General features: G+C 42.0%; 1 pseudogene; it reads right to left on the bottom strand.

Annotated features, from left to right (window-relative positions):
* Positions 1–7161: 7161 nt before the first annotated feature.
* Positions 7162–12304, bottom strand: part of LOC120863286 — a 106387-nt pseudogene continuing 101244 nt past the window's right edge.

Consider the following 12304-nt stretch of genomic DNA (forward strand, 5'->3'; position numbering starts at 1 on the left):
CCATATTCAGAATAGTTATTTTTCTGTAATTCTAAGTGTTCTAAAAAATAGTGTATTAAAAATATGATGTCTGTATGTACAACTGGTAAATAGAAATACTAAACAGTTAATTCAGTTCAGTTCAATTCAGTCACTCAGTTGTGTCCAACTCTCTGCAACCCCATGAACCAGAGCACGCAAGGCCTCCCTGTCCATCACCAACTCTTGGAGTTTGCTCAAACTCATATCCATTGAGTTGGTGATGCCATCCAACCATCTCATCCTCTGTTGTCCCCTTCTCCTCCTGCCTTCAATCTTTCCCAGCATCAGAGTCTTTTCCAAAGATGTCAGCACTTCGCATCAGGTGGCCAAAGTATTGGACTTTCAGCTTCAACATCAGTCCTTCCAATGAACACCCAGGGCTGATCTCCTTTAGGATGGACTGGTTGTATCTCCTTGCAGTCCAAGGGACTCTCAAGAGTCTTCTCCAACACCACAGTTCAAAAGCATCAATTCTTTGGCACTCAGCTTTCTTTATTGTCCAACTCTCACATCCATACATGACCACTGGAAAAACCATAGTCTTGACTAGACGGACCTTTGTTGGCAAAAAATGCCTCTGCTTTTTTATCTGCTGTCTAGGTTGGACATAGCTTTTCTTCCAAGGAGCAAGCAAAAGAGATCCGACTCACTGGCCTGCCTGTACTTACTTACACAACTGTCCCAAGACAGTCCTTTCCCCCGCCCCTTCAGTTCCAACCTGCACACAGGCCCCGAGTATCTCTCCTGGCCTGCTGCCACCTCCTGATTAGGCCTGTGCCTCAGCTTCTTCTCCTTCCTGGCCCTGAGCCCAGCCGTTACTTCACAATGCAGTTTCTTTCGGGTAGTTCATTTTCTGGTTTAAAAATCTGGAGACCTCACCATTGCTCTCTGTGTAAAAGGCATCCTTAAGGGCATATAATACCTTCCAGGATCTGGTCCCAAAGTTCTGAATGCTTTTCTATTATTCCTTATATGGCATCACTAACTTGATGGACATGAGTTTGAGTAAACTCCGGGAGTTGATGATGGACAGGGAAGCCTGGTGAGCTGCAGTCCATGGGGTTGCAGAGAGTCGGACACGACTGAGCGACCAACACTTTCACTCTTCACTTTCATGGCTTAGAGAGACCTATGGAGAAATGTGTCATGAGGGTTACTACACTGCTTTCCCCACCTCTTCACTCCGTGCTCTTAACACAAAGTCTAGTCCAGTGCTTGGGCCATCATAGGTATTCAGCTTGTGTCTGTTGGTTTATTGAATGCTTGAGATTGATTTGGGAAGAGAGCGTTTTCTTTTAAAGCCAGAGCTGACTCTGCTGTTAGCCTGTAGAGTCAGCGGCTTCACCCAGAGCTGCAGCAATCTACCCGTGGATTGCGAGGATGCCGAGCACTCTCTGACTTTCCAATTCAGCTCCCAGGTGGCCAGCTTGGCTCTACAGCTCAGTGCTCTTATCTGTGAAGAATTCTTCACACCATGTGAGTTAGCCTGGCTTTCCCTTTGAACGCTGTTCCTGATAATGACTTACACCTATTTATTCCCAATAGAAGCGTTGGAGAAGAGACCAGCGTGTGACTGATCCCAGACGCTGCAGTCATTTCTGGGTGGCCCTGGGTGCAGCGGCAGAGACCGGGGTGGCTGGGTCTCATCAGGCGGCTCAGTGGGAGAGCGTGCTTGCTCAGTGGAGTTTCCAGCAGTGATGGCTTGAGGGTAAAGAAAAGTAAGATATTGTTTTTGGCTTGAGTGCTCACCTTTAAAATCATATGAAGGTCACAGCCTGAATTTTCAGTCATTCACCTGCTTTTCCTGTGACAACTTGAAAAGCAGAATGCAGGGTCACACACACACACGGAAATAAAGGAACTGAAAATGTTCTTTTCTTGATTTAAAATTATAAATACATTCATGGTAGAAGATTAAAATAAAGATTAGAATAGTGTCCAAAACATACTGAACACAATGGAGACTTTCCCTCTCATGTCCAGCTTCTTTCCTAACCGGTAACTACACTTCCGAGTTTGCTGATCATCTCTCCAGTCTATTTTACACACACATCTACATCTTCCTTTGAGATTTTATTCTAATATATATTATACATTATATATATATATATATATATATAATCAAGATTTAATTTGAGCTGAAAGTTCAAAATTAAATCAACCACTTAAGCATTTGCTTTCATCAGATAGTAAAAAGTCCAAGACTGCCAGAAAATCTATAGTGCCGTGAGGGACCCAGGCTTTTCCTGTCTTTCTAGTTCTATCCTTATTTGTCACTTTTGCCCACATACTTTTTACCTCAAGACTTCAGAATAGCTGCTACATAGCATTTTCCCACATTCCATATGGAAGGAGGAAAAAGGGCAAAGAGCAATGACTTTTCTTTGGGAGTGTCCCCTGAGAAACCACCGCGTGAGTGGAGCTCGCAAACCACAGCTGGCATCATCTCTTAGCACCTGAGAGGTGGCCCAATTTTACCCCACTGGAAGCCACGTCCCATCAGGCGGTAACAGCCAGAGTGTAAGTCAACTCCTTGTCTCTACTTTTACATTAGTTGATATCAATGGTTTGTTTCCCAATTCTTGCTCTTTCTGATCCAGCTTCTTTCCTTTTGAGGTAGCAAATAACTGAATGTTATTTTACTCTTTTATTTTGAAATAATTGTAGGTTTGAAGGCGTTTCTAATATACCCTTGACCCAGCCCTCCCCGGTGGCTCCATCTTTCATAGTTGCAATGGCAAAACCAGCGATTTGGCATTGGCACAATGTATATGCACAGAGGCAGCAGATTTTTGTTTTCCTTACTGTCTTCTTAAATGTTTCTTGTAAGAGTCACAGTTTCTTGCTGTGATTAATCCCCCGATTTGGCTGACATTGTGTAGAAGCCACAGTAGTTCCACGTGTGTTCCATGCCAATCTTTCTTGGCACAAACTTTGCAAGATAAACATGTCTGCAACATCAGGAATCCTTTCTATGTAAATATTGGTAAGACAGCTACACATGTATAGTGCATATAGAAAATGTGGTTTGCTTAGGAAAATCTCAAGATATTTCATAACCTTGAATGCATTTTGCCTTTTTAAATTTTTACTTTATATTGGTGTGTAGTTAATTAACAATGCTGTATTGGTTTTGGATGTACAGCAAACTGTTTCAGTTATACGTATACATGTATCTCTTCTTTTCAGATTATTTTCCCATTTAGGTTATTACAGAATATTGAGCAGAATCCCCTGTGCTATATGGAAGATCACTGCTGGCTATCTATTTTAAATATAGCGACATGTCCATCAATCCCAAACCCCCAATCCATCTCTTCCCCGACTTCCCCTCTGGTCATCGTTACTTCTTTCTCTAGGTCTGTGAGTCTGTTTCAAATAAGTTCATTTGTACCATTTTTTTAAGATTCCAGATATAAGCAATATCATATGATGTTGGCCTTTCTCTGTCTGACTTACTTCACTTAGTATGATAATCTCCATATAGAATATAGGTCCCATTACTTCATGGGAAATAGATGGGGAAACAGTGGAAACAGTGTCAGACTTTATTTTTGGGGGCTCCAAAATCACTGCAGATGGTGACTGCAGCCATGAAATTAAAAGACACTTACTCCTTGGCAGAAAAGTTATGACCAACCTAGACAGCATATTGAAAAGCAAAGACATTACTTTGCCAACAAAGGTCCATCTAGTCAAAGCTATGGTTTTTCCAGTACTCATGTGTGGATGCGAGAGTTGGACTGTGAAGAAGGCTGAGCACCAAAGAATTGATGCTTTTGAACTGTGGTGTTGGAGAAGACTCTTGAGAGTCCCTTGGACTGCAAGGAGATCCACCCAGTCCATTCTAAAGGAGATCAGCCCTGGGTGTTATTTGGAAGGACTGATGGTGAAGCTGAAACTCCAGTACTTTGGCTACCTCATGGGAAGAGTTGACTCATTGGAAAAGACCCTGATGCTGGGAGGGATTGGGGGCAGGAGGAGAAGGGGACGACAGAGGGTGAGATGGCTGGATGGCATCACGGACTCAATGGACGTGAGTCTGAGTGAACTCTGGGAGTTGGTGATGGACAGGGAGGCCTGGCGAGCTGCGATTCATGGGGTCACAAGGAGTCGGACACGACTGAGTGACTGAACTGAACTGAATGTTACTTTATTTACTTTACTGTGTTTACAAACCATTGTGGAATGCTTTGCAGTTAACAAGGTACCTTTATATCCATTTTGTCATTTTATTTTCATAATTATGTTGAAAAGGAAATATTGTTTTTCCTACTCAACAAATGTAAAACCATGGTGGCTTCAGTTCAGTTCAGTTCAGTTCAGTCACTCAGCCATGTCCGACTCTCGGTGACCCCATGGACCGCAGCACGACAGGCCTCCCTGTCCATCACCAAATCCTGGAGTTTACTCATGGTGGCTTAGAGACAGTAAAGAAAATGAGTGGAATGGGGGAGAAGATGTTTAATTCTATGATAATTTTGCCCAATCCCCAAATTCACTAATTTACCAGTTTTACTTTTATCAGAATATAAGCAATCTGGTTAAGAACTGGGGTGTGGTTCAAGTGTGAGTCACGAGGCAAAGCTGGACACAAAGGTACCCGTCTGCATACCAAGAAGGGGGCCCTGGCCAGAGAGCTCTGACTACAGCCCAGCCATATGGACAGCCTGCTCACAGACCTCCAGCCTCCTGAACCGTGTCCTTGTTTAAACTACCCATTCTATGATACTTTGTTTTTGCAGTCCAACCTAACTAAAACAACCTCTGAGGTCTGGGGATAGTTGCCTCCAAATTACCATAAAGCCCAATGAAAAGGTCATGGACTCGCCTACTTTCTGGTGTCTATGATAGTCACAATTCTAAATATTCTTGTTTGTTGATTCAGGGGCCACAAAAGAGAAGAGAGATAGGCATCATGAGACTGCAGCCCCTGACTGATCCCGTGACACTACTCGGAAAGACCCTAACCCTAGTTTTCCCAGGTATAGTTGATTTACAATATTGTGTCAATTTCTTTTACATGTGACACATATACACTTTTAACACTGTGTTTTAAGTAGATAACTAGTGATAGCATACTATATAGCCCAGGGAACTCCGCTCAGCTCACTGTGGTCACCTGATGGGAAGGAAGTCCAAAAGGGTGGCGATATATGTGTGCGAATGGCTGATCCATTCTGCTGTACTGTAGAAACTAATGACATTGTAAAGCAAATGTACTCCAATAAAAATTAATTGTTTTAAATTCTGCTGATTCAGTTCTATGTTTATATATTCTACTTCATGTTTCCTATTGTGGTTTATTACAGGATATTGAATAGAGTTCCCTGTGCTATACAGCAGGCCCTTGTTGTGTATCTGTTCTGTATATAATAGCTTGCTCTGCTAATTCCAAACTCCCAACCCATCCCCTGCCCCCTTGGAAACCACAAATCTGTTCTATATATCTGTCAACACATTTTTAATATTCCATTACCTTGGACAAAGAGATATACTTAGGATTTTAGGGAGACAAAAGCTGAAGAAAATGACTATGCCATTAAGTTGTTGGCCTTATATCTTGGTCCTTTTTTTTTAAATGCCTTAATGATTTCATATTTAAGCTCCTTCATTTGTAAAATATAGATAATAACAGTATCTATCCCATGGAATCATCATAAAGACCAAGTTATTTATACAGTAAGGCATGTAGAACAATACCTAGTACTTAATTACATGTATTAACTGTTATTAATAATGATCATTTTATCCTCTTTGGATAATGTGATGTATCAACAATTAAAATATCAAATAAATTAACTCAGAAATTTAGAAAGCAGTAGAAATAGGGATATTGTCAAATATTTAAGAATAAATTCTAGGTGTTGTGAGGCTTGAAACTTACACAAGCCTCAGAAAGAGTCACTCTTCATAAGAAAATAAATACAAACTTACAAATATAAAATTAGGAATGAAGGATGCTTACATCAGCAGTGCTCAGAAAGTTAAAACATAGATATGTGCCTCAGCAGGTGAGTTGTTAAAAAAGTACCAAAAAGTCATTTATAATAATGAAGTTTGCACTAACATGGAAGGGCTGCATATTAAGTGAGAAAAGCAAGGTGCATTTTGGCAGATACGCTAAGTGGTCCAGCCAACATTCATTGCTTCAATTTTGCTTACTAAGAGATCTTAGTATTCCTTAGTTGGGAGGCAATGTGAAATTTTTCTTTAAGGAAAGTTAGACAAATACCACAGATAGGCCAAGCAAAATCACAGGTAGACGTTTGGGTAGAAAACTGATATAAACACCTTTCTTTCTAGAAAGGGCAAAGAAAGTTGATTCTCTTGAGTTGTGCCTGTTTCCATGTTTCGTCTTTCTGCGATGGTGCTGAGGTCAGTGAACAGGACAAGAGGGGTCAAGTAAACTAGACGGAGGGGAAGACACCTCACAGCTCGTTCCTAAGGATTCAGAAAGGGCGAGTTCATACTGAGGGAAGGACACCTCACAGATCGTTATCATGGATTCAGGAGGGGCAAGTTCATGTTAACAGAGTTCTGTGTCACAGACTGGAAGTAAGACCTTTATACTCCTATTGCACGAAAATTTTTTTCCATCTGTGACTTAAAGAATATTTTGTCATCTATTCTTGTTACTCTCTATTCTCTCCTCATGGAAACTGTAGAAAGAAAGAAAGTGAAGTCGCTCAGTCGTGTCTGACTCTTTGCGACCCCATGGACTGTGGCCTACCAGGTTCCTCCATCCAAGGGATTTTCCAGGCAAGAGTACTGGAGTGGGCTGCCATTTCCTTCTCCAGGGGATCTTCCCAACCCAGGGATTAAACCTGGGTCTCTCGAATTGTAGGCAGACTCTTAACCGTCTGAGCCACCAGGGAAGTCTATGGAAACTGTAAGCTGTTTTCAAAAAAAATTTTTTTTCAAGATGAGTGCTTTAATCTTTCCAGTTAACATCATTTGTATCAGTAACTACAATATTTTTAGATCTCACATTAGTCAGTAAAGATTTATTTTTTTGAGGGTCTGACTAAGAACAGGAAGACAGGAAATACAGAATGTCAGACTTCACACTTGGATCAAAACTTAAGATTGTTTCCTTCTTTGCAGCAAAACTATACTACAGACTTGTGTGTTTTAGCTTTAATCCCATGATTCATCATGGATTGGATTGGGACTTTGTGAAAAAGAAAATCTTGCTACATTCAGGGTGCTTATGCCCTGATAATTCTTTTCCATATCATCGGATGCAAACACATTTCCTCTTGTAATGTCACTGAAGCCAGGAAGACGTGTCCTCAAGGCATGTTCTTCCAGCCGTTCAGAGCACCCTGATGAGCTTCTGGAAGTACTTTCTTTGGAGGCTGTGCCACGTGGTTATCTGAGCATCAAAAAAGGAAATAGCTCTGCAAGGGTTCCCACGCTGACCAGTACACCAGATTCAATGAACACATTCATCAATAGTGACAGACCATCACAATGGATAACAAATCAGACGCTTTCAATATCCAGCCCTTTGGCAGCTTCTCTAGTAGCTGCAAGAACTGGGCACTTTCCACAATGAAAATCCCCAAGTTTGCTCTCTCTCTATTCCAGATCACCGTGAATATGTATGGTTGCTGCTTTTTTCTGGCAAAGAAAAGTTATAGTAAAATCTTCTTTCTTCTCAATCTCAACAAAAGCCATAGTTTGTTGTTTTGGTTTTTTTTAAATCACCTATGCTTTACAGAATTTCTGCAGGCTTTTCTTATTTTGAGTCCTAGCCAGCTGGGAGAATGGTCTCCTGCTCCACTTGCTTATCCAACAGCCACGAACAAATAGTTTAACTTCTAAAACCCCTCAGCTAAGCTTTGAATTTCTTCTGGGAAAACTGCACTGAACATAAGGGTTTTATGTTCATTCAATTGCTGGGCAGGAAATTAGATTTTTATTTCTGGTCCAGAATCCATATCCAGCATGCAGACAAGCTTCATCTAAAAGTAAATATTTAAGTTCTCTGAGACCAGTGTTTTCTTTATGATATCTGTTAGTCTTCTAGAAGTAGAACATAATAATCTTAGCCTTGTAATGTCTGAGAGAGACAGGGGCAACCATTCATGATTCAGGCACTCTGTTAGACAACTGAGAGACTTCTTTGCTTTTATCCTTGCACATAAATAGAGATAGGGACTACTTTTTCACTTTACATACAATGAAACAGAGGCCTGGAGAGGTTAGATAATTTATCTTCTAAGTAGCAGAAGTGGGAACCATCCGAGACTTTATGGACAACACTAATCTGAGAACTAGAAATGCTAACAGGAATCTCTATAAAATTGGGTCTGCATTTTGAAGCATTCCAGTCTCTTGTGCCAAAGAGAAGCTGCCCCAACCTTCCTATGGCGTGGAAAGAGAAAGACTGTGCGTCCCTGTTTCTGTAGTTAGGACGGGCTTTAGTTAAACCGAAAAGCAGGCAAAGCGAGACTCAGGGCCTTCTCCATCTCTGCACTTGGCAGCCCCTGCTTAGCACCATCCATGTGGTCACCCGGGACCTGAGTCTGGGCCAGCTTCCAGATTTAACTCCACTTCCCTTAGTCTTAGCTGTTGGTCATGGAGGGAAGGTAATCGCAGAAAAGCATTGTCTTGAGGAAGTTTAGTTCATAGAATTTGGAAACAAACAGACTGGGTTCGAAAAACAAGTCCTCCACTTATTAGTTCTGTCACTTTGGATAATACAAGTACTCATTCCAAAAATTTGGAACATGGAAAGTTCCTCACGTGGTTGTATAAGCATTAGAGATGATGCAGATGAATGATGAGGCTCACAGTAGGTACCATTAAGATAAAGCTGCTACTCACAGTTGATAGCAGAATTTTGGGTAGATATGAAACCAAGGAAAGAAGAGAAGGGAAAAGCAAGGGAGAAAGGGAGAGGTACACCAAACGGAATGCAGAGTTCCAGAGAGCAGCAAGGAGAGGCAAGAAGGTCTTCTTCTATGAACAGTGAAAAGAAATAGAGGAAAACAACAGAGACCTCTTCAAGAAAAATGGAAATATCAAGGAACATTTCATCCAAAGATGTGCACAATATAGGGCAGAAATGATAAAGACCTAATAGAAGCAAAAGAGATTAAGAAGAGATGAAAAGAATACACAGAATAACTGGACAAAAAAGATCTTAATGACCTGGATAACTAGGATGGTGTAGTCTCTCACTCAGAGCCAGACATCCTGGAGTGTGAAGTCAAGTGGGCCTTAGGAAGCACTGCTGCCAATAAAGCTAGTGGAGGTGATGGAATTCCAGCAGAGCTATTTAAAATCCTAAAAGATGATGCTATTCAAGTGCTGCACTCAATTTGTCAGCAAATTTGGAAAATTCAGCAGTGGCCATAGGACTGGAAAAGGTCAATCCTCAACCCAGTTCCCAAGAAAGGTGGTACTAAGGAATGTTTAAACCACCAGACAATTGCACTCATCTCCCATGCTAGTAAGGTTATGTTCAAAATTCTCCAAGCTAGGTTTCAGCATTATGTGAACCAAGAGCTTCCAGATGTTCAAGCTGGGTTTATAAAAGGCAGAGGAACCAGAGATCAAATTGCCAACATTTGCTGGATCATAAAGAAAGCAAGGGAATTCCAGAAAAACATCTACCTCTGTTTAATTGACTACACTAAAGCCTTTGACTGTGTGGATCACAACAAACTGTGGAAAACTCTTAAAGAGATGGGAATACAAGACCACCTTACCTGTCTCCTGAGAGAGCTGAATACAGGTCTGGAATCAACAGTTAGAACTCTGTATGGAACAACTGACTGGTTCAGGACTGAAAAATGAGTATGACAAGGCTGTTTATTATCATACTGTTTATTTAATTTATAGGTAGACCACACCATGCAAAATGCTGGGCTGGATGAGTTACAAGCTGGAATCAAGATTGCTGGGAGAAATATTAACAACCTCAGATACATGGATGATACCACTCTAATGGCAGAAAGTGAAGAGGAACTGAAAAACCTCTTGATAAGGGTGAAGGAGAAGAGTGAAAAAGTAGGCTTAAACTCAATATTTAAAAAACTATGATCATGGCATCCAATCCCATCAGTTCATGGCAAATAGAAGGGGAAAATGTGGAAGCGGTGACAGATTTCCTCTTCTTGGTCTAAAATCACTGCGGTTGGTGACTGCAGCCATGGAATTAGAAGATGATTGCTTCTTGGCAGGAAAGCTATGACAAACCTAGACAGTGTGTTAAAAGTCCAAGAAATCACTTTGCAGACAAAGGTCCATATAGTCAAAGCTACGATCTTTCCAGTAGTCATGTACAAATATGAGAGCTGGACCATAAAGAAGGGAGAGTGCTGAAGAACTGATGCTTTCAAACTGTGGTGCTGGAGAAGACTCTTGAGAGTTCCTTGAAAAGCAAGGAGATCAAACCAGTCAATCTTAAAGGACATCAACCCTAAATACTCTTTGGAAGGACTGATGCTGAAGCTGAAGCTCCGATTCTTTGGCCACCTGACTTGGAAAGCTGACTCATTGGAAAAGACCCTGATGCTGGGGAAGGCTAAAGGCAGAAGGAGAAGGGGATGACAGAGGATGAGATGGTTGGATGACATCTCTGATGCTATGGACATGAACTTGGGCACACTCTGGGAGATGGTGAGGGACACGGATGCCTGGTGTGCTTGGGGTTTCAAAGAGTTGGACCTGACTTGGTGACTGAAAAACAACAACCACAAAATGAAACCAATACTTTTCCAACAAAAAAATAAAAGAAAAAAATTTAGGGATTTATGATGTTACTAGAGTCAAAAGCATATCCTTAGATAATTTATAGCCACCCCAGTTTAAAATGAAAAATATGTACATTTGGAACTATCTCTTAACTTGGGCTTACCTTGCCTACTTTGTATTATCACCTTCATTTGCTCTTCTTTGGAGATTTTCTATCTTGAAAACGAGATTGGATCAGCCTCTCTTTAACAGATGTCCCTTTTATTGGCACTAAGGTCCTACTGAGAATGGGACACTGTCCAATGTCTGTCCTTCTCCTTCAACTTGGAAACAGGGAAAACTCCCATGCAAGTGTCAGGAGACAGTTCCCCAGGGAGCTCTTGGGTTTCTGCAAAATTCACAGGCAGAACTAACTGCCCTTTCTTTCTCATTTGTCTTCTCCCAGACTGTGTAGAGGGAAAGCCTTTGTTATGCCCAAGTCGCGAAATCTCTCAATGACCACCAGGGAGCCGATATCCAATGCAAAAGCAAGAGAGTTTTTATTACCAAGCTCGAGCTGGGGCTCCCACCAATACCTATGCAGCAGCTATAGGGAGGAGCCCTGAGCTCTGGGCTGATAGGGTATGATAGGGTATTCTCGCGCAAAAAGTTCAAAAAACAGGAGTCTCCAGGTCTGATTGGTCACCTTCTGGTGAAGGGTTAGGTGCTGAGTTCTGATTGGTTCTCGTTTCCTGGGCTGGCCACGGGTGCTGATTGGTTCCCATTTCCCAGGCTTGATTTGAATTTCCCGGGCTGGCCACGGGTTCTGATTGGTTCACAGGTGGTGGGGTGAGGTCAGGGGATTTCTAAAGGCTCTTGGATTTCCAAAGGCTCTTTTCCCAGAACCTTACAAAATGGAGTAGCTTAGGTCCTTCATTCCCCCCTTCTCTAGGATCCAGGACAGACCCAATCATGGGTCTGGGATCAGCTCTATATTGTCTCCTGCTAAGGGGACCGTTTGTAGGGCCGCATATTGGGATCTGAGTACTATGAGCTGCACCGCGTTGATGCGGCTTTTAATCAAGGCCACTAGTTAGTTTAGTAAGCATGGCCTGAGCGTGAGTAGCAGTAACAAGATAATCAGGGGCCCCACCAAGGAGGATATGAGAGTTGTGAACCAGGGGGATGAGTTGAACCAGGATTCAAACCAATTTTGAGACATTTCTCTTTCTCTTTTTCTCTGACTCAGCCCTTCTCTTATCTTGGCCAGGGACTCCCTGACTATCCCCGAGTGTTCACATAAAAACAACATTTTTCCCCTAACGCAGCACATAGGCCCCCCTGAGAGACTTCATACTCAAGATACTTCTTGGGAATTGGGGCGGAGGTCTCTTTCTTCTGTAACTTCTTCCTGCTGTGCATGGGCATAGGCCTGCCTAGCAGAGCAGAAGTCTCTCTCTACCTGATCTAAGTTGGGGTATTCCGCATCTGAAACCAACTTCCACCCTCGTAGTAACACCAGTTTAGTTGGCTCCTCTCAGAGAGGAAATAGACAAGGGCCAAACAGGAGACCTAGCAGGAGGGTCATCTCTGG

The sequence above is a fragment of the Oryx dammah genome, unplaced genomic scaffold, assembly GCF_014754425.2.
Source record: "Oryx dammah isolate SB20612 unplaced genomic scaffold, SCBI_Odam_1.1 HiC_scaffold_5, whole genome shotgun sequence".
Lineage (NCBI taxonomy): Eukaryota > Metazoa > Chordata > Mammalia > Artiodactyla > Bovidae > Oryx > Oryx dammah.